The 19,678-nt window shown below is 41.4% G+C and overlaps 1 protein-coding gene across 2 annotated transcripts in view; it reads right to left on the bottom strand.

Moving 5' to 3' along the window:
• rau (RA domain-containing protein rau) overlaps positions 1 to 19,459 on the bottom strand; it is a 174,534-nt gene extending 155,075 nt beyond the window's left edge. For both annotated transcript variants that reach the window (XM_067145268.2, XM_067145269.2), the window contains exon 1: positions 19,321 to 19,459. The gene's annotated coding sequence lies outside the window, so the exon portion shown is untranslated. The remainder of the gene's footprint in view (positions 1 to 19,320) is intronic.
• Positions 19,460 to 19,678: the final 219 nt, after the last annotated feature.

The raw sequence follows: 19,678 nt of genomic DNA, 5'->3' as shown, positions 1-19,678 counted from the left end.
AATAAAGGAGGTTGCTCTAGTCATTAAAAGCGAACGAACCACACCACGAACGAACTGTATAAGTGCAATGGGTATGTCCCTTATTTATCAGTCCTGCTGTCACTAGTTAGGTAACTGATAACCGCCAGTCGGGTGAATCATATCCGCGTTTTGTTCCGAACATTTTGTGCTTTTTTTGTACCTCCTTCTACTTTCACCTTCAGTGGAGTGTTGGCGTCGTAATACAATGACACCAATATCCATTGTGATGCCTTTCCGTTCAATTTATTCTGCACCAAACTACCAGTGAACCATAGAAATAATCCATTTAAGAATGTACGCACAGAGCGTATATAGCCTAATATGGAGATACAACAACAACAACAATATTTTTTTTTGCTAGGGGCTTTACGTCGCACCGACACAGATAGGTCTTATGGCGACGATGGGATAGGAAAGGCCTAGGAGTTGGAAGGAAGCGGCCGTGGCCTTAATTAAGGTACAGCCCCAGCATTTGCCTGGTGTGAAAATGGGAAACCACGGAAAACCATTTTCAGGGCTGCCGATAGTGGGATTCGAACCTACTATCTCCCGGATGCAAGCTCACAGCCGCGCGCCTCTACACGCACGGCCAACTCGCCCGGTAACAATAATAATAATAATAATAATAATAATAATAATAATGTGCGCCTCTGTGGTGTAGTGGTTAGGGTGATTAGCTGTCACCCGCGGAGGCCCGGGTTCGATTCCCGCCTCTCTCACGAAATGTTAAATGTGGTACGAGGGCTGGAACGGGGTCCACTCACCCTCGAGGGGTCAACTGAGTAGACGGGGGGGGGGGGGGTCGATTCCCACCTCAGCCATCCTCGAACTGGTTTTCCGTGGTTTCCCACTTCTCCTCCAGGCAAATGCCGGGATGTAGGGGCCTACCTAACTTAAGGACACGACCGCTTCCTTCGCTCTTCCTTGTCTATCCTTTCTAATCTTCGCACCCCACCACAAGGACCCTGTTCAGCATAGCAGGTGAGGCCGCCTAGGCGAGGGACCGGTTCTCCTCCCCAGTTTTATCGCTCCGACCCAAAGTCTCACGCTCCAGGGCACTGCCCTTGGGGCGGTAGAGGTGGTATTCCTCGCTGAGTCCGAGGGAAAAAATACAACCCTGGAGGTAAACATTAAGAAAGAAAGAAAGAAAGAAAGAAAGTTAATAATAATAATAATAATAATAATAATAATAATAATAATAATAATAAATTCTTCTTCCTAGCGGACCGAGCGAGTTGGCCGTGCGGTTGGGGGAGTGCAGCTGTAAGCTAGTGGGTACGAATTCCATTGTCGACAGCCCTGAAGATGGTTTTACGTGGTTTCTCATTTTCACACCTTAATTAAGACCACGGCCGCTTTATTCCCACTCCTAGCTCTTTCTCATCCCATTGTTGCCATAAGACCTATCGGTGCCTGTGCGACGTTAAGGAGATTGTTTTCCCTGCGGCACTGCAGAGTGCCCTACTTCGTACGCCATTCTCCATTACTGGCATCATCAGGTCTGACACCTACAATCTTCATGTATACCTTCAGACGAACAAACCACTGTTCATCATCATAGTTTGTACTCCGACAAAATACTTTTTTTTTTTTTTTTTGCTAGGGGCTTTACGTCGCACCGACACAGATAGGTCTTATGGCGACGATGGGATAGGAAAGGCCTAGGAGTTGGAAGGAAGCGGCCGTGGCCTTAATTAAGGTACAGCCCCAGCATTTGCCTGGTGTGAAAATGGGAAACCACGGAAAACCATTTTCAGGGCTGCCGACAGTGGGATTCGAACCTACTATCTCCCGGATGCAAGCGCACAGCCGCGCGCCTCTACGCACACGGCCAACTCGCCCGGTGACAAAATACTTATCACAGGATAAGACTTGTCAACCAGTCTGGTAATACTGGAAACCAAACATCAGAATTCCATCGTTCTTTTCACCAGTTTCCATTGTCTACATCCATACTGAGAAGCGTGGATGACGAAATAATAACTAAATCCTCTTTAGTTCACGGCGTCTGTCAGGGGCCTACGTGACTTCTCGCCGTCAGTCTAATAATGTAAAATATTCATATTGGAGAAGATATTAGATTTAATAAAATAAGCCTAAGCATTTGAGGTAAATGGGAGGTTCAAATCCCTTGCGTATTTCAAAGCAAATTATATGAATATGTTGAATGAGTGTGATGCTAAATACACCACAGTGAGTTGCAGAAATTAGAGGACTAAGTCGAATATTCCATGTTGTAAAAATATAACATAGGAGAGCCAGAAAATTCGAATGAGTTATCCATAACCCTTCCTGTAATTTAAAAAATCATCATTGTTTAACCAAATTTTGCAATCACATGTTTAATTAAAGCCTTCCAAAACAGTGTCATTAGATAGTTTAAAATTGTACTTTTATGCGTCTTCTAAAAAATCATACTCTGAGGCTCTTCTATTTAAAAAATCAGGGGTGGACCCATTAACCACATACCCCCCCCCCCCACCTTTCCTGGGATATGTCAGCTCCCCAGTCTCCAGTTGCCCGGGTGTCGGCGCCCCCGTACCGGTCTTCCACCACCCTCTTGGGGGTTGTCAGCACGCCCCCTGTTGCTATGCTAGTAAAACTTAGCAATCGGGTGGATTTTCTCAGATAAACCATTTGAAGAGAGTGGCTGAGGCGGATACGTACGGTATCTATCTCCTTTTACATCATTTTCAGCCACTTTGATATCATACGTTGAAAACAGTGGTTACTGCTAACCTGATGCAACCCTTGTAAGGCAAACCCTCCGACGAAGGGTTTGGGGAACTGGGTGGTATTTTGTTATTTAGAGGATAGTGTATGTTGTGTATGATTTGCGGGTATGTTTGGGACTGCAAATTACCCAGTATCCAAGCCAAGACATTTAATCACTTAAGATTAAAATCCTCACGAGACCCTCTGAACTGAAGGCCATTACGCCATGGAGCCGGACGAAAGTTAACTAGTGTCCTCAGTCCTCATATTCCTCGAGGTGGTGCAGCTCCTTTCAAAACACACCCCTGATGGGGGTGAGCTGCATGTACCTTTTAACCATATACCAGTCATCTTCATCATCATCCTCTTCCTTTCCCCTTATCCAACTCCTGCCGGGTCGGGGCATTTATGGCACTTCTCCACCTTCCCCTCTCCTTCCACCATTCCTCTCTCATCATTTTGTCCCAGTCCACACTTCTTCATTTCATTTATAAACCATTCTGTCTTCCCAAACGGATTCTGTACGCTCCTAACACAGTCTCTGAACATTGCTTGCACCATTTCTACAGTTTGTGTACCCACTCTCGTTTTGACCATGGTTACCAACCCTCCTGCAAAAATCCTCAGCCTTTTTACAGTCATTCGACCAGGTCCAGAATGGAATGAATGAATGATTGACTTGACTGACTGATGAAATGTTATTGGAGAGAGTCGCTGGAATGAAGATGACAGGGAAGACCGGAGTACCCGGAGTAAAACATGACCCTCCTCCGCTTCGTCCAGCACAAATCTAACATGGAGTGATCGTGATTTGAACCATGGAACCCAGCGGTGAGAGGTCGGCGCACTGCCGCCTGAGCTACGTAGGCTTACGAGACCTCCTACCATTCTTAAATCTCTGTCAGTACTGGAAATCGAACCGGAGCCTCCGAGAACAGCAGCTAATAACGCGAACCGTTGCACTACGGAGGCGGACGACGGAAGTGGCAACACACCTTTAAACAAGAATCAACATAATCCTGAGGTCGCGATTGATTTTGTTGTTCCCAGCAGCACAAAAACGTATTTCTGTCGTGGCTGGCGTTGGCAGGATAAACATGCTATGTAAACAATGAGCAATAAATAAAATGTAATCCATCCATATGCCTCCCACAATCTTTATCCGCACTCTCCTTTTGGAGTTGTTAATACGACAGTAACTTCGTCCTGCAAGGGCTCTGCTAAGAGGCTACGCCCTCGGACAGGTAGTGGGAGGGTAGAGAAGATGTTAAGATGAGGTAATTGGATATGACTCGTCATGGGCGGAGAGGCGTTTGTGAATATGCATGGAAAAAATGAACCTTTGTTTTGTTTGCTTTCCTGTAAACACTTGCTGTCAAACCAGGCACACGTGGAGTTACTGTCTCATGAAGGAAAAAATGTTACGGGTGAACCATAAAATAGGTTCCCAAAAATGCTATAAAGCTTAACCCCCTCCCTCCATTCTAACAATTCTTAATACCCACTAAGTGAACGTCCGAAATCAATTCCCTCCTCCCCCCATCTGTGTGGGAAAACGTAAAAATCAATCTGTAAGACTGTTAGGTAGTGCCAACTTTACAACAAACCTAATGAGAGAATTCTAGGCACACAATCTTAATGCTGGTTTCGATATGTGTTCGTAAATCTTCTTACCGAAGTGTGAGGTTTCACACAGGCATTATAGGCAATATTTAAGGCGAAACGTTGCGATTTTCTTAACGAAGAAAATTGTCAAGATAAGTGTAACTTTTATACATTTTATTCCTCAAAATGTATTACTATTAGAATTTGCATTTGGCAGACTTGTCTGAAAACTGGTCATTATGCTTTCCAAGAAAGAATAACGTGAACATGAAAGAAGAAAAAGAAGGCTGACTTTTTTATGTTCAGCCGAAATAAAAAGGTATATGGAAAGTGGCAAAAAGAAAATTCATTTGGATTTTGCTAATTAGGTAATAACGAAAAAACCTTGATGAACGTAAATATTTTCGTACAGACCCCCCTCCCTCCCAAATTATCGTAATAGTTTTGTCACATTATTTTAAGACTCGCCCCCCGTTCGAGCAAAAGTATTTTATGGATGACCCCTAATGCACAAACGAACGTAAAAAAATACGCCACACATAACACAGAGGCCGATTACTGATATATTTGGCCACCAAAAATTTCGATCAATTACAGTCACACGAATGTTGAGTATTCTGTTTCCAATGAGGTGCAAAATATCTATCTATCTATCTCTCTCTCTCTCTCTCTCTCGCACACACACACACACACACACACACACACACACACACACACACACACACACACACACACACACACACACATTTTAGAAAGGTGATTTGAGACAAATTCACACTACAAACAAGTGCATGGAGATGCAATTAATTCCTGTTAAAAAGTCCAGGGATATCACGTGTAACTGAATGAAAGCTACGGTCGCCCTCTTTCCAGTAAAATCGTCACCGAAAACATGAATGTGTGAGTGAAACATTAATGTGTTCGCAAGGAGAAGGAGAAGAAGAAGAAACCGAGCGATTTGTCGTGCGGTTACGGGCGTGCATTCGAGGTTGGAACTCCACAGTCGGTAGCCCTGAAGCTCCTCCATTCCCTTACCCCCACCAACAGCGCGTGTCAACGCATCCAAATCTTGACCACGCCCAATGTTGCTTAACTTCGGAGATCTCACGGGATACGGTGTTTCAACACGGCTACGACCTTTCATGGCATGCCTGGTAAACTTTAAAAGAGAAGAAGCGAATCCAGAGATAAGTATGGCACATATTTTTGTATGAAGCAAACATTATCAGTACTGACAAAGACTGTGCGTTATTAGTGAGCAATTTTGTGAACTGAGAACCTAATATGAAAGTTTTTTTTTTTTTGCTTTACGTCGCACCGACACAGATAGGTCTTATGGCGACGATGGGACAAGGAAGGGCTAGGAGTGGGAAGGAAGCGGCCGTGGCCTTAATTAAGGTACAGCCCCAGCATTTGCCTGGTGTGAAAATGGTAAACCACGGAAAACCATTTTCAGGGCTGTCGACAGTGGGGTTCGAACCTCCTATCTCCCGAATACTGGTTACTGGCCGCACTTAAGCGACTGCAGCTATCGAGCTCGGTAATATGAAAGTAGAATAATAGTCTAGTATCACTGGTTTTACATTTCACCAGTTTCCTTTTTTTTCTTTACGATTTTTGGAGACGCCGAGTTACCGGAATTTTGTCCCGCAAGAAATGTATGTGCTCTCAAAAACGATTCGTTAGATGCAAAGAAATTAATCGTTACTAATGAGTTTCATTTATTGATAGTCGATAATTTTATTTTCCCAAAGAGAAGTTTGACACCTTTTTTTTTTGCTTGTTTTGTAGACAACAAATTACGCTTCAAGTATTTTGTCTTTATCGGACTCGTGTACACTCTTATGTGGTAAATACAGAAACGCCCGCCAGCATCTACTCCAGGAGTATAATAATATGAGACTTAGGGCCTGTACTACGACTGTCAGATAAACAGCTAGATACGTAGGCTGCAGTTTTGCAAACTAGAAGTTAAATATTTTCTTGCGTACTACCAACGGATTTTAATGGCGGGATTGTAATGCGGAAGATGTAGTAACATTTTTATTGGGTTGGTAATAAGGTTACTGAAAATATAGTGAAATTTAGCGCGGTGGTATACGTGTTCCCTGGTGTTTTCGTTTGTTTAGCTCTATTCCTTTTGAAATTGTATTACTAGAATCCAATATCAGACTCTTATTAAGCTATAATGTGGAAGTCCAGGTCGAAAACAGAATTAGGACTGAAATATACACATACGAAGGAATGTTAAAATTAATTAACTGTATAACGAAATTGAAACTGTTATAGAAAATAAAAAGACTGAAAATGTAACCTGGACGCAAAAGTAAAGATTCAGGTTATGTATCTTTTTTGTCTAGTACTATTTACGAGGTTGCGCGTTACGACGAAAGTAAAGTTTATATTCGTAATTAATGCTACTGATGCAGCGTGGGATCATTAATTTTATTATTAATTCAATTTATTATTTGCTCATTGAATAAATAGTTAGTTTCTTTCTTTTCAATACAATGTGAGAATAGTAACTGGCAAGCATTTAACTCACTTTAGCGTAAATACTTTTGTAGCAAGTTGTTATGAAGTAAAAGAAATATAACCTCCTTAACATCCTCATTCGACGGACGAATCGCCATGAACAAAGTCGTATACCTTTACTCCATATGTGCGTCGCGGATAGATTTGGAATAGAACCCACGCTTTTGACACGCATTTTAATGATTAGGAAATGTGTACTATCACCTCTAGTACCCTACCGACGACCATTTACAAGGTAAAAAAATGTTAGACTATTGGGACTCGAACGCGCGAAAAACTGCTTTACAGCAAACTCTGATGCCCTGACGACCACGCCTACCTATGAACTATGCGGTTGACTGCTTGTGTACTACTGATATACTCAGTAGCAACAACTTACTAGCTTGGAAAATTTTTAAGAATTCTGTGATAGCTGGACAGGAAGCATGACATACTTTATAAATATATACATAAATTACATTGTAACAACTTAATTTCGCACAGCATCATGCAGATGTAGATTCATCTTCATGAGTAGCCATCTTGATTCTTTACAGCAGCGTCCCCGATAAGAGCGTTAACAGCCTCTCCAACTTCGGCATAGCTATACTCGAGAATATTTTCCCAGATTGCACATAAACGAATGTCGTAGTACACGGTTTGAACCGAACTTCCAGATAAATGTCCAAACTGCCAAATAAATTTATACCGCACTTTTATCTGGCTGTCGTAGTACAGGCCCTTAATGTGATGTGTGTGGGAATAATGACGAGAAATTAGAGTACTTGACGGTAAAGCATTATCGCTAAAGGTCAGCTCGTGGAACAAAAAGGCAGGAAACAACCGTCTACTACATGATGATCAACAACAAGAGTTGCGTGCGAAAGCCGGTTTACTTGAATATTAATTTGGAGCACTAAAGTAGGCTTCTTATTGTCCAGAACTGCAGTAACGGGAGCTCGTGTGAACAGAACGTAAGTAACTATGTCGGAGGTCAGAACACAACACACTACCTACCCCAAATGTATACGTGAAGGGAGGAAGAATAATTAGTAGCGATATATCAGTATCAGGGGAAATATTATAATCTACAAAAGGAGAGAACAGGCTGTTCTCAAAAAAAGAAAAAAAAAGAATCGTTGCTGCTGTCATTTGGAATATGAGAACGACATCCTAGTGGACAGTGAACTTAAGAAATCCGACTACCTGAATAATAATAATAATAATAATAATAATAATAATAATAATAATAATAATAATAATAATAATAATAATAATGGTATGCTCTCTTCTTCGGGTTTTGCTACCCTGAACAGAGAGGGTATTGCTTTACCTTTTCGCTTTACATTAATCCAGAATAGGTTCTTCAACCATTTAATGACTTACGCCTGCCACAAGATGACAGCTGGTTTACACAAATAACTGTAAATACCGGAGCAACACAGGATTAGAATTACGACTCCCCCTACCATATTACCTGGATTCAGACTCGGGTTTTTTGACTGTCATTAGCATATCAGTTGTACTTAAAACCGCCTTCTGGATTCCTTTAGGTTTGTTGTTTTTCATATTCGACAATACTGAAAAACATCTGGGTCAGAGAGATGATGAAATGAAGTGGCGTATGACTTTTAATGCCGGGAGTGTTCGAGGACAAGTTCGGCTCTCCAGATGCAAGTCTTTTGATTTGACACCCGTAAGCGACCTTCGCGTCGTCATGAGGATGAAATTGTGGCGAAGACGACATATGCACACAGCCCTCAAGCCAGCGGAATTAACCAATTATGGTTAACATTCGGGACACTAACGGGAATCGAACCCGGGACCCCTGTGACCAAATGCCAGCATGCTAACCATTTAGCCATGGAGCCGGACAGAGTTGATAATGTTGATGATGATGATAATGATAATCGTTGCTCTATGTAATCGAATCTTGATGGTATATGATGAAACGAAATGGAATGATAAATTAAAACCTATTCATTACGATTTAAAAATAAAATGATACTGATGGGGGAAACGTTTATGAATTGAAAATAATCACTGGATCTACTTCGCAATACCTTATTTCGGTAAAAATGATTTTAAAATAAATTTAAATGTAATAAAATTAAGTAAGTAATTTTCCTTAACAATATATTATTTCAAAGTTGAAAAAACATAAAACATGTAAAAAAAATTGTTAGTCTTTGTCAAAAGAATACAAGCGTAGGTTACAGCATAAAGAAGAGTTAAAAACAATAACTGCGATAACATTTTAAATCCTAGAACAGATAAAAAAATACCACTATCCCTCATAAACCGGAGGGATTCGTAGAGTAAGGGAGATGGCACTCGAACGTTTTAGATTGCGGGGCAGATCGGCCAGGTCCACGCACTCCGGAAGGATGTGTACTACGGTCGGATCATCCGAGCCCATCATCTGAATTTAAGCCCCCTCCTCCCGCCGGGAGAAGGAGTTTGGTTAATTTTTGCTGGAACCGGTGCGAGTGAACGCTCCTCACCCAGCTATTTAGTGAAATATAGTATTAGGGAAATATATAATTGAGTGGTGTCTTAGTGAGTGTTGGTTATTAGAGAAGAATAATTAAGTGAATGAAGATTCATTGGTCACCCATCCAATGGGTGACCACGCTCAATGTTGCTTAACTGTGGTTTAGTGATTTTTGTATTGAAACTTTTTAATGGCAGTTGAAGAGGACACGTATAATTATTCCTTAGTGTATGGCTGACGCAGTAATTAATGTTTCAGATACGCGGTCGTGTTCGATGGTCACCCATCCAGACACTAACCACGCCCGGAATTTACCTTTATGTGGTAACGGGCATTTATCTGGTAATTACGTAGGGACTACACATTTTGCAAACTGTTGCGTTTACATTTAATGTGAGTGTGCGGATGTGATTTTGAAAAACAGCATTATTTTGCAGCATGTAAAAATGCAATCGTGCCTAGTCGCGGACATGTTTTGACGAAATACCGCACCTGGTGTGTGGAAAGCATGGAACTGTTGTCAGTGACTATCACCCCCAGGATACTCTCACGGCACAGTTCCCTTCTTTCCGGCCTAATAAAACGTCATCGCACGGCCATCTGTTAGCAGGTCTCAATCGTTACACAAAACAAAACAAAAACAACGCGATTATAACGTGACATTTTCAACCAACTAACAGAAGAAATGAAGATTCCTTCTTTCCAAAACATTAAATAACAAAATCAATCAATCAATCAATCAATCAATCAATCAATCAATCAATCAATCAATCAATCAATCAATCAATCAATCAATCAACCATTGATCTGCATTTAGGGCAGTCGCCCCGGTTGCAGATTCCCTATCTGTTGTTTTCCTAGCCTTTTCTTAAATGATTGCAAAGAATTTAGAAATGTATTGAACATCCCCCTTGGTAAATTATTATAACACCTAACTCCCCTTCTTATAAACGAATATTTACCCTAATTTGTTCTCTTGATACTGCCTTCATATTGATATTGTCTTCATATTCTTGATATTCGTTTCATATTGTGATCTTTCCCTTTTAAAGACACCAGTGTTGCCAACTTAGCGGATTTTCCTCTAAATTTGGCGGAATTAGAAGGCTGTCGGCGGAAAAATATATCATTTAGCGGACAGCGGACTTTTTGGCGGAATTCTAGATTTATTACAGCGGAATTTAGTGTTTTATCCATTTTACGTTCTTTTTAATTTGTACTCGAGTCTGTCTCCGAGCTATTCCGTATTTCTTGTCAGGAGCTAGCAGTCACATGAGGAAAACATGTTATTTGGATCTGATGTTATGAGATCATGGTACCATAAATTTGTAATGCGTGGGGAAAGGTTACTTATCTCTTAGTTGAAGAATGACGACTGATAATGAAACCGTGAGAGAGTAGCATTTATTTTATGCTATGAAGGAAGACCATTTAATGAACGGCCTGTCCTGTGTGTGTGGTTCTTGAGGTAGGGGATTCACCTAGTCTACACCCGGCAGTAAAACGCCTACAAGTTTTACCTCGCTGGCTTCGAGGCAGGGGGTTAATCCCAGTGAAACTCACAGATCAGGTGAGTGCAGACATTTACTTATTATCATTATTATTATTTATTTATTTATTATTGCTCATTTTCATTGCTCATTATTTGAGATCGGATTTCTTGGCGGAATTTTAGCGGATTTTTAGTACTATTTAGCGGATCTTGCAAATGTAAGTTGGCAACACCGAAAGACACCACTCAAATGTATTCGTCTACTAATGTCATTCCATGCCATCTCTACACCGACAGATCGGAACATACCACTTAGTCGAGCAGCTCATCTCCTTTCTCCCAAGTCTTCCCAGCGCAAACTTTGCAACAACTTCAATAACGCTCTTTTTTTTTTTGTCGGAAATCACCCAGAACAAATCGAGCTGTTTTTCTTTGGATTTTTTCCAGTTCTCGAATCAAGTAATCCTGGTGAGGGTCCCATACACTGGAACCGTTCCTAATACAGAATTTCTCAGAAAGGTCTCAAAACTTCAACGACCACAAATTAGAGGAATAAATCACTGTGCTAAGAACTACTATGTTGCGATAAGATTACAGTGATTTAACTCTCGCTAACCCATTACGACCCAGAATGTATGATTCAATTACTGTATCGCTGCGTTTTTCAAATACTTGGTACTGTAATATGACAATATACACTCAACCGCATTAAAAACTTGATGACTTTCTTTCAAAATCATCTTGTTTGAAATAGTGTGAACATAACGTGCAGATGGTAGGATTCCAAGTATCATTTCTTCGACCACCGGCTATCCACAGTTTACGAATATATCGTCGCGATACGAGAATGTATAAAATTATTTATTTATTTGCCGACCATTTTTTGACACGGATTTGTTGTAGTGCCAGTAATTTGGTCTGAAAACAGAGTTAACATTGAGATGAGTATTAAAGTAGTCCTACTCTTAAAATTCCATTTGTATTTAATGCAAATTAACTATACAGGAATTCAATCCCCGTAACCTGGATCATATAGGGCGAGATCCTAAGTATTACTTGACACAACCAGCTAGACTGAATTTACCTTCAGTTCTTTGATCGTATTCTGGTTCGGGAAATCTGGTTTTCCATCTCTTCCCAATGTTAATTAAAATCTCTTTTATTTTTTTTGCTAGGGGCTTTACGTCGCACCGACACAGATAGGTCTTATGGCGACGATGGGATAGGAAAGGCCTAGGAGTTGGAAGGAAGCGGCCGTGGCCTTAATTAAGGTACAGCCCCAGCATTTGCCTGGTGTGAAAATGGGAAACCACGGAAAACCATTTTCAGGGCTGCCGATAGTGGGATTCGAACCTACTATCTCCCGGATGCAAGCTCACAGCCGCGCGCCTCTACGCGCACGGCCAACTCGCCCGGTAATTAAAATCTTTCCACGAAAGATTACGTTTTTAGCGAGTAGGAGAATGCAAAACCTAGCCACAGTGAAAGAAAAAAAAAAGAACAAAATCTTGTCTCGGTTGTTGGCCGACTGGTTTGCAACCACAACACCCTTCACGAATAGCAGGGTAGTATGTCTACTGGGCAGCTCGAAGCCATATCTCGTCTTACCCGCTTACCAGTAGATCTACTGTTCTTCGTCATGGAATATTCAAACTTAAAACGCTTGTTTTGCGGGCGAGTACATTAGTTATAAGCGCAAAAACGAATGAAATTATTACGATAAAACGTGATTAACGTACTATCAACTCAAAATGCTCTAATTATCACTAATGGGGTACTTAGATTCAACCGAAAAATTAAGCAGTTCATGTGAAAGGAGCTGCCTAGCCAACACGGCAAAGACATGTTCAGTTCACTTGAAGGAAGTGGGTTCGATTCTCCGTCAAAATGTCCATGAAATTAAGAAACGAAATTTGCACTTCTGGAGGCCCACATGGCCCTGAGGTTCACTAAACCTACACCAAAAATGAGTATCATAATTCCTGGAGGCCTAGAGCTAACCACTGCACCCCACCAAGATGGCATATTTCAGGAGGACCAACTCGATAGCTGAGGCCAAGCGATGATTATTATTATTATTATTATTATTATTATTATTATTATTATTATTATTATTATTTTATTGGCTTTACGTCCCACTAACTACTTTTTCAGTTTCCGGAGACGCCGAGGTGCCGGAAGTTTGTTCCGCAGGAGTTAATTTACGTCCCAGTAAATCTACCGACACGATGCTGACGTTTTTGAGCAATTATTATTATTATTACTATTATTATTATTATTATTATTATTATTATTATTATCGGACTCATTTGCTGAATGGTCAGCGTAGAGGCCTTCGGTTCAGGGTCCTGTGTTCAATTCCTGGTCGGATCGGGGATTTTAAACGCGTCGGATTAATTCTTCTGGCTCGAGGACTGAATGTTTCGGTTTATTCAATTCCAACACTTTCCTCATCCTCTTCCAGAACACACGCCGTACCAACCACCACCGAAACACGCATATAGGGTTAGCGTCAGGAAGGGAATCCGGCCGTGAAACAGGACCAAATCCACAAGTGCCGCACAGTTTGCACCCTTGACCCCACCGATGTGGGGAAAGTAGTAGTAGTAGTAGTAGTAGTAATAATAGTAGTAGTAGAATAATAACTTACACTATAACAGGGGTGAGCAGTTCATACGGTAGAACGTTGATCTTCTGACCTGAAGCTGGCGGGTTTATATCCTGACTCAGTCCCGTGGTATGTGAAGGTGCTCAAATATGTCTGCCTCGCGTTAGTAGATTTATTGACACGTGAATTAACTCATGCGAGTTAAAATTATGGCACTTAGAAGTCTCCGAAAAATATAAAAATACTTTTTTCTTTTTTTGCTATTTGCTTTACGGCGCGCCGACACAGATATGTCTTATGGCAACGATGGGATGGGAAAGGCCTAAGAATGGGAAGGAAGCGACCGTGGCCTTAATTAAGGTACAGCCCCAGCATTTGCCTGGTGTGAAAATGAGAAACCACGGAAAACCATCTTCAGGGCTGCCGACAGTGGGGTTCGAACCCACTATCTCCCGATTACTGGATACTGGCCGCACTTAAGCGACTGCAGCTATCGAGCTCGGTTATAAGAATACTTAGTGGGACGTAAGGCCATTGATATTATCATTAGTACTAGGCTATTTAATGTATCGACAACGAAAGTGATAGTTGCTCATCTGCTGTCCGCGTTTCCCTAACAATGAAGTACATGCTTCCCCTAGTGCACCGTCACTGTAGGGGTGTCTCAACGGCGCACTAGCCACCAGCGTCTTGGTAAGGTGTAGCAATCCAACTGATGAGCCCACTGCTACACTGGGGCGAAACGCTGGTAATTTCGCGATTGAAAAGGTTTAAATAGCTTAAATGTTTTCAAAAATTTCCAATCGACGAAATTAAATGGTTTCCTTCCGGGAACTTAATTTTTAAAATTAAGTTTTTAGTGTATACAACAGTTTGAGATATTGTGTATTCAGTGTTCTGTTGATTTCTGCAATTATAGTTCTCATAACAGAGAGTAATGTGTTTATCGTGGAACATTATTTCCGGTCATACGGAGTGGAGCGTCAGAATTGGCTGAGTATGCTTCACGTTAAGAAAACAGTACAAGGAGAGATTTAATAAGGAGGCACCATGTAACGGAACAACGGCATACAGGATCACTGTTTTGTCAACGGAAGGGAATAACAGGGTACACTAGAGCCGTCACTACGAACGAGAACCGTGGACATCGGGCCTTACTTCGTGGAAGATGCTGTGCAGAATCCAAAAACAGTGAACAGAGACCTTGTTAATACCCCATTCCTACGCTATCTGCGCCATTTTTATCGTACCAGAAACTTACCCCTATATGCAGGCAGTTGGTGATACAGCCCTCACTGTGTGAGCGAGTCGTTCGCATTTAGCAACGACACTTTAAAGATCGTCTAATTTCTCCTGGAAGTCCATTTCCCAGCTTTGGCAGAAGCTCTAGAAAAATATTCGAGCGGAAACTGATGCATTACAACCAGAAACACTTGACACAAATATATAAGGAAAAAATGCCTTCGTGGAGAAGCGCATCGTGGTCATTTGAAAGAAATAATCGTTCACATGTAGATGCACAAATTTTCCGAAGCAAGCTTATATCGAATCAAGGTGGTTATGAATGATTCAAACCCGTGCCTACAGTCCATGCAACCCCGTATTAACATATATATATGGCGTATGGCTTTTAGCGCCGGGAGTGTCTGAGGACAAGTTTGGCTCGCCAGATGCAGGTCTTTTGATTTGACTCCCGTAGGCGACCTGTGCGTCTTGATGGGGATGAAATGATGATGAAGACGACACATACACCCAGTCCCCGTGCCAGCGAAATTAACCAATTATGGTTAAAATTCCCGACCCTGCCGGGAATCGAACCCGGGACCCCTGTGACCAAAGGCCAGCACGTTAACCATTTAGCCATGGAGCCGGACGTTAACGTATAGCCGAGGTAGAAGTACAGCCGTCACGTTTCGAAACACACTCACTATGAATTGTTTTCCTCATGACACTTGTTTGCGAATGTAATCCTGCCATTACATTTAATACCCAAATTCTATGAGATTCATTATCGAGCAATCGTTTCAAAAAAAAAAAAAAAAAAAAAAGCTTGTATTTTTACGAGACTGTTGATACCGTGATCATAGCCAGTAGTTTGTAGCGTGGAATCCGAACTGCAAGGACTTGAATTTTCATTCCAAAACTATATGCTTTGGCCAGGGTTTGGACCTCGGCCGCCTTGGTGAGTAATTTCGTCGCTGACGTTTCGGCTATCACGCCCCTTCAGGAAGGTCTACCAACGGACAAGCAAACGATAAATGATTTCAAAATCGCGGCTTGTTTCTGGTTTGTCTTAAAAGAGAATACTCGGGGATATCATCAAATGGTTTCACAGTAATATTACCCGCGCGTTTACAATTACTGAGGAACTCAAGCATAGGTATATTATGGAATGAAAATCCACAGCCTGTTTCCAGTCATTCGATCGGGTCAGGAATGGAATGAATGAAGTCCCCATCTAGCGGCGAGGATAGGAATTGTGCCAGCTGCCGAAGCCTGTCGCATTCCTCTGGGGCAATGATTAATGAATGACAGATGAAATTAAATGATATTGGAGTGTGTTGCTGGAATGAATTGACAGGGAAAACCGGAGTACCCGGAGGAAAACCTGTCCCGCCTTCGCTTTGTCCAGCACACTTCTCACATGGAGTGGCCGGGATTTGAAACACGGAACTCAGCGGTGAGAGACCGGCGCTCTGCCGCCTGAGCCACGGAGGCTTCAGGTATATATTATGGAATTGCTCTTAAAATATTTAAGATTTTAAACTGAAGTAGCCCATAAGTAAGAATTCTTACACAGTGGATGATATATATATATATATATATACCAATGAACCAGAAATATCAACATATTTCCAAATGCACTTACCGGTGCTCCGTTGATAAGACAAGCGATCGTAGTCTTTTTTTACTTTGAATTAGCCAACACAGATGCCATAGATAGTGTAGAAATCACACAATATAATGCATTATCATATACAGTGAACCAGATTAAATACTACCGGAAATACAATCAATCTTTATATATGTTTAGATATGTTCAGTAAGAAATAATTTATATAAACGTTCGAGAATATACTGAGACTTTGGCGTATAAAACCGTTCGTCCACCGATATCAACATTTTTGTTTTATGAAGGAGAATTTAAATTTGCAAATTTAAAAAACCAGAATAACACAACGGTGTTACTACACAAATATTTCTCCATTCTTAAACATAGAATTCACAGTTTCAAATTTTTGGAAAGATCGGAGCGTCACAGCCTCCACCACGCGCTTTACGCGTATGTAAGGAGGTTTGCATAAACAGACGGGGGCAACAGACTCTTAGAACCTCTGTCGTTTATGCAAACTTTGCTTACATAACAATACTATGGGTTTACGAGTTCTGAATGCTTGTTCAAGAAAATCGTAGTGTTCTTATGTCAAGCTACAAGGGTAACTAGATGGCCTAGAAAGGGAGCAAAAATACAAAGATTCGGTCGTCTGCACACATATCTTGACTGAGTTACAACCACATAAGTTACAGTTTTTTCCGACCGGCAGTATTAGGTTTGCAAGGTTTCGGTATCATCCATTTTCACGCCCCTTCCTTTTCTTTAGCCGATATCCTCAATCTAAAAAGAGTTGGACCTCTTACATTTTTTCCTTCAGATTAGCGTTAAGACGGGAATGTTGCCCAGTTATATTTCCTCTTAAAACAATAATCACTACCACCAGCTGCCCAAGGAAACTTATAGCCTACTCAAAGTGCCAAGAAAAGAACGACATTTCTAATAAAATTTATATTAACTAGTGTGTCATAATTTTTATCCCTTGAAACAGCAAGTAGTACCTTCATCACCTCCGATGATCGAAGCTATATTTAGTATATTCTTTTTATTCCTGTAGATAACCTCCTTTCAATCTAAGTTTCTGAAAATACAGCAATGCCTCAATTCATCGTAACTTCCGTGGCTCAAGCGGAGCGCGCCGGCCTCTCACCGCTGGGTTCCGTGGTTCAAATCCCGGTCACTCCATGTGAGATTTATGCTGGACAAAGCGCAGGCGGGACAGGTTTTTATCTGGGTAAACCGGTTTTCCCTGTCATCTTTCATTCCAACAACTCTCTCCATTATCATTTCATTTCATTTGTCAGTCATTAATCGGCTTCCGCAGCCGGCACAATTTTTATCCTCGCCGCTAGATGGAGGCTTCATTCATTCCATTCCTGACCCGGTCGAAAGACTGGAAACAGGCTGTGGGTTCTCATTTTCATCAAAATGGGAATAACTTACAAATAATAACATAGGACTATATATATTCCATAAGTTATCTTGATAACAATACGTTAGAATAATAATAATAAAAGTATTTGTTTTACGTCCCACTAACCACCTTTGCAGTCTTCACAGACCCCCAGATGCCGAAATTTTATCCCACAGGAGTTCCTTAACGTTCCAGTAAATCTACCGGCACGAGGTTGACGTATCTGAGCACCTTCAAATACCACCGGACTGAGCCTGAATCGAACCCGCCTACTTGAGCTCAGAAAGCCAGCGCTCTACCGCCTGAGCTACTGAGCCCGGCAATAAGTTAGTGTTATTGGTGACTGTTGTTTCAGACTGAGTGACTCAGATGGTTGAATGGCTGGCCTTCTGAGTCCAACATGGCGGGTTTGATACCGGCTCGGACTGTTGGTATGTAAATGTACTGAAATACGCTAGCTTCGTGTCGGAAAATTTACCGATACTCATAACATAATTCCTGCGGTACAAAGTTTTGGCACGTCGGCGTTTCTGAAAACTGTTAAGTAGGTAGTCAATGGAGCGTAAAACAATAACATTGTTATTATTGTTTCAAGGGGCAAAATAACGAGATTACCATCGAAATGAGCATTAACTGGGAATAAAATACGAAGAAGCAGGCTATCGCGTAAAAAATGGCAAGGGCCATAAAAGGCTGGAAAATGACTAGACCCATTCGGTATCGTGAAAGTAATACAGCTGAAATTGCAAATAAAGAAAATAAATAAAGGAAAGTGAGGAAAATGCCTGACTCAGGTGGGCCCCTTGGCCACTATGCACGTCCCCCAAGTTGTAAACCCCTAAGGGCCTTTAGTTCAGTTTCATTAGTTTCGTAACACATATGGTTTAGATTAGTCAAATGTTCCCGATAATGCTTCAAGATTAGTCGGTGAGTAATTAATAAGTGATTAATAAAAAAAATTAAATAAATAAATAAATAAATAAATAAATCAATAAATAAATAAATAAATAAATAAATAAAACATTACCTGCTTCAAGCTCTATCCTCTAACTTTTCACAGACGAACGGTTGAATTTCGATGAGAAATTAAAACGTGGAATACAGTAAGCATAGAATCTCCGAGGTCATAATGGCAACGTACAGAACATTAATCCACGAACATCAAACGAATTTTGTTTATCGCAAAACAAACTGTTTGGCGAGGCACGCCCACATTCGTACTTCTGCGTAAGAAAACACGGCAGTTAACTTGCGGATTTAAACGCTAGATCTTCAATCCAGTGAATATCACAAGGCTAGCAAATCAGCATGGGATAACGTTACACATGATTACACACCTTTTCAAATTTCAGATGGAATGCACTCAACAAAATATTCTGGGGAAATAGACACACTATATCAAAATTGCAGTGGTTGCAGGACAGAAAACACCAAATTTTCACAATCACACAAATTTCCGTTGACAATAACGCATATTCTTCCAAACCCCAAGAACAACACACATGATACGGTGAGTTCTCATATTCTTTGAATGGTAATACATTCTTCAAAACACTCGATCACATTTAGGCACAAAGGTCTTGAGAACATCACACGAGAAACAGCTGTGAAGAGGTTTACTTACCTCCCTTACTGTAGCGGCTGAACATCCAACTTTAACTCATGAGCTAAAAGACACACTAGTTCGCTGGCGTACGAGCTGTCGCTACGGCAGCGTCTAGCACAGACAGCGCACAAACACACACTGAGCACTGCGAACCACTTCGCTCGGCCGCCCGAGTGAAAGTGTCGTGTCGTGTCGTGTAGCGTCGTGCCGAGCAGGCCCGAAGCCAGCCAGCCACACGAACGAACGAAGGCGAGGTGTACAATACCTCGTACAACGCGCAATGACTCACAAGTAATTGGCACATGTGGGAACTCCGAAATGTAAATACAGTAGTGTACTTAGATAATACCAAGGCTGGTGCCATGGCACGCGTAAT

The sequence above is a fragment of the Anabrus simplex genome, chromosome 4 (genome assembly GCF_040414725.1).
Source record: "Anabrus simplex isolate iqAnaSimp1 chromosome 4, ASM4041472v1, whole genome shotgun sequence".
NCBI lineage: Eukaryota > Metazoa > Arthropoda > Insecta > Orthoptera > Tettigoniidae > Anabrus > Anabrus simplex.
Note: the sequence above shows the minus strand (reverse complement) of the source record. Positions and strands in the feature narration are given on the sequence as shown.